We start from the raw sequence: 4,189 nt of genomic DNA on the forward strand, positions 1-4,189 counted from the left end.
CCTCTATTTAGGCATTGGAAGTCATTCCGAGGATTTATGCCGAGCGAGGGTCTTCTGGGGTGCGACGTATTTTTTCACGAAGAAACATCGCACTCTGCCGTATGAATGGATGAGAAAACGCTAATTAAGCTCAGGAATTGGTTGCAGAAAATTGTCCATTCATGAGAATTTACAGCGCAGACGTGCGAATGTAAAAACACATACGTTTATGTAAAGGAGCCCCAAGGGAGGGGAGGCAATTTAGCAACGGCTAGCACTGCTAAATACTGACAGGTGCCTCTAGTCTAGGCATTTGAAAGTGATTACTAGTAGTTCTGCCGACCAAGGAATTTCAGGGTTGTGATGTAATTTCCCTGCAAGACACCGCATCCAGCCATGTGAATGGACGGAATACTTGCGAATAATAGCCGCGACTTAATTCATGCAATTTTCAGCCCCGATGGTTGCGATTTCATTGCATGGCTAATTTAGCTGTGATAAGACGCCCATGCAATAGAGGGCTTCAGGGTGCTTTCATGCATAAGGATTATCATTCAAAGAAATCACTGGAACGTTCAATGTAAACACGGCCAACGATGAATGATAATTCGTTCGCTTATCATTCATTGTTCATTTTATGCAAGTATGAAAATCGTTGTCGGTTCACTTGCTATTCGTTCAGTATTAAGTAAACACTGGTACAGTGAATGTGAATGATTAAACGATTTGCGAGCGAATGATGTATCTGCCTATATGAACAGGCTGCACGAGTGAACGTGCGAAGTCTGAAATCATTCACTCCTTTGATAAATCGCTCAGTGTAAAAGCTCCCTTATACAGTACATGTGCAGCGTTCGAGGAGCGGGCCTTCAGCCTAGGAGACTGCGGGGTAGATTTGGGCCTTGCCAAGGGGCTCTAGCATCTCCTCCCCTGGGAGTAACACAGGACCCATCCAAGTAACCGAGGGCAGGCCTTTCAAAGGGTAACCCAATCTGTGGTTTACCTTAAGTCCTTGTCACTCGTGACGCCACAGTCCCATCCTCTGCGGTGAATCCATAGGGTGCCAATAAAGAGTCCACAGACAGAGTTAATGTTTCAGAGCTAAACCGGGAACGGTCAGTAGAGCTTGTTTACTTGAAGTTTAAGTTACAGTCCAAACAGATTAAATCCACCATCAGGACACTGATGCAGGCAAATTAGTGGTGTGATAGGCAGGTTCTTTCGGGCTGCTCCAGATGATCCGCAGTCAAGTTATCTGCGTGACCCAGTTCCCGGCAAACTACTTCTTCTCTCTCTCTCTCCCTCTACCAGTACACACATTAACGTTTAGGAAAAGGCACTCAGCACTGCATGGTGGGTTCTCACACACTTGCAGTCCTCCAGGTCACTAGCATAGAGGCCTGGGTAGATTGGGCCCATGGCACACAACAGGCAATTTCTCAGCCTCTTCCATCCTGGAGCTCCTTGCAGGACCAGGCACAATTTTTCCTAATCCTTCCAAGTCTCTCAGATCTTCCCAGACTCAAACACTCTTGCATACACCTTGCAATTACATATATATTACATGGTCACCACAAGATACATTTTCCAGCCATAACTCATTCAGTGCTGCAGAGGTACCATACACATCAAATTCACTCACATAGAAGACACTGACAATACATAGGCACAAGACGAATACACTCATACTTATGGAGGGGCCCTATAACTCTGGGCCACTACACATGTAATTAAACAATAGTTGAACTGCTAGAAGAACAGCGCAATATTAAAAGCCTGTAAGGAGATATGAAACCTTGACTGGTGAATCCGCCAATTTGAAATAGCCTTTAATTGTGTAATAAAAGTATAATTGTGCCAAGACTTGGCAGCACTTTTCATTTCCACGCAGGAATTACAGCCAAGTCACTTTCAGGCTCCAGTATGTGTATCCTTGTTCCTACGACTGGCTGAGGTCGTAAAATGCTAGTTCACATAAAATTAATCCACTTAATGAATCTGCTAGTGATTCTGTACTGCTAATCTCCACCTTTTATCATGTTTCTTGCTAGGTCCAAAATTCTAGCTAGTTTCTTATATATATATTATTATGTTAATTTAGAGATCTCCAAATCCACTGCATAGACATGGATTGAAAAAAAAAACTACAAAAGCTCCAAAGAGCCAAATAAAGACTAGGAAAAAGTATTTCTACCCCATGGAAACAATGTATCAAGAAACAAGCTTACCATTATATTTATATACACTATGTATCGTTTTTATTTGTAAGGCAAGATCTATTAAAAAATGAACTCTACGTCCATATCCATCCCTACTGGTTAGGCCTCTTTCACACGAGTGTATATCGGCCGCCGTTTTCACGGCTGGCCGATATGTGCGCTATGATCTCATGCATTGGATTCCAATGCATCAGATCCCATGGCTGTATTCCTGAGACGTTAAAGCGCCAAAATAGCGCCAGGCATTTTTACGTCAGGCCTAAAAGATAGTCCTGAAACTACCTTTTGGGCCGGAATACATCGGCTGCTGCATGGGCTCCTATGGGAGCTCATGACAGTGGCCGGAGGTGGGAGGGAGTTTAGCAGCGGGGCTGTTAAACTCCCTTCCTTTTGCTCTCCTCTCCGCTCGCAGGCTCACCTCTGTTCTCCTCCCTACTGGCTCTTTGCAATGGGAGGGGGCGGGATGGGGGTGGAGCTAGGCTCCCCTTCCCTTGTCCCCAGCCAGCAATGGGAGGAGGTGGGACGGGGTGATGCTTAGCTCTGCCCCTGCCCACCCCCTCTGATTGCAAAGAACAAGCAGGGAGGAGAGCAGAGGTGAGCCTGCGAGGGGGAGGGTAAGGGAAAGGGGCGACGGCATGGTGACCTCGGCGAATACGTGCCGGGGCCCATGCTGTGTGATTTGTGCACCCGTTCTCGAGCTTCTATGCCCCAGATGGTAGCATATATTGACCGGCTGTGAAAACGCCAGCCAATATACGCTCGTGGGAAAGCAGCCTTAGAGTGTTTTTACCTATGCAGTCAGTAGTCTTTCCCTTTGACTTAAACCCACTGTTAACTTTAACCTGTTCTGTGGCATAAAAATGTAGCAATCTGTTCCGCTCATTGATCACCCACCCTGCAGAAAGGGAATGATAAATAATAACAAATTATCGTTCAGTCACTGGCGATGTTTATCTGAGCGATTGTCATTTAGTTAAGCATGATCCAGTGGTAAGCTGAACGATAATTGTTCTGTGTTAAAGGGCCCTAGGTTGGGTCCTGTAGATCAGTGGGAAACCTGGGTCTTTTTAATTTGTGGCCAAACCACAGCCATCTGGAAAAGACCTTAAGACCCATTTACACGTAATGATTATCACTCAAAATTCGTTCAAATGAGTGGGCATCGGGCACTTTTTGTTGGAATGTTGATTTTAAGGTGAACTTAAAATCCATTGTTCAGCTACTGGAGATAAAGCAAACACATTTATCTCTCAGTACACCTCAGGCTGTTATCTCCTTGGGGAGTTTACCAGAAGATAATATTGTAAAGTGCTGGCAGCCATGATGAGAACAATGCAGCTGTGGGCATAGCTGGGCATGGGATTAATCACCTGCTGGGCTCTGCAAACAGTTCCTGGAGCCCCTTTTACATGCAAATGAAGATGATAAAGTGTTAATGGTCATTAACACTTTATGCAAAAAGATTGCTAAATCTTTCAATCTTTCAGTTGTTTGAAAAATTATCTTTGCATGTAAATGGGCCTTTAGTTACACTAATTTAAGTAACATGATAAAATCTACACAGAATTCAAAATACTTGAAGGAAAGTAATCAAATGCACAACAGTAACTTTACACAAATTAAATACACTGAAACAAAAAGTTAACCACTAGATAAGAGACCAGGAAGACCAAATGTCACAAATCCCACTTTCCATAGTTATAATATATACATTGACTGACCTAATGAAATCAAAATGTAGAGATTATACATGATACATACAAAATTAATTTCTGTGTCTTCCTCACATATAACTGTATGCCGCACAGTATAGGATTGTGTAAGTGTTTGTAATGATGATCTTAGGGTCCATTTAGACCTGCCGATTTCTTGTTTGAATGAGTGAACAATGTGGACTGGTTGTCATTGTTAGGAGAACATTATGAGAACTGAGTGGAAAATGGTGAAGCACCCCAAGGGGATCCTCTACAGGAATTGCAAGGATAGTCATC

Source organism: Eleutherodactylus coqui, chromosome 6, assembly GCF_035609145.1.
Source record: "Eleutherodactylus coqui strain aEleCoq1 chromosome 6, aEleCoq1.hap1, whole genome shotgun sequence".
Lineage (NCBI taxonomy): Eukaryota > Metazoa > Chordata > Amphibia > Anura > Eleutherodactylidae > Eleutherodactylus > Eleutherodactylus coqui.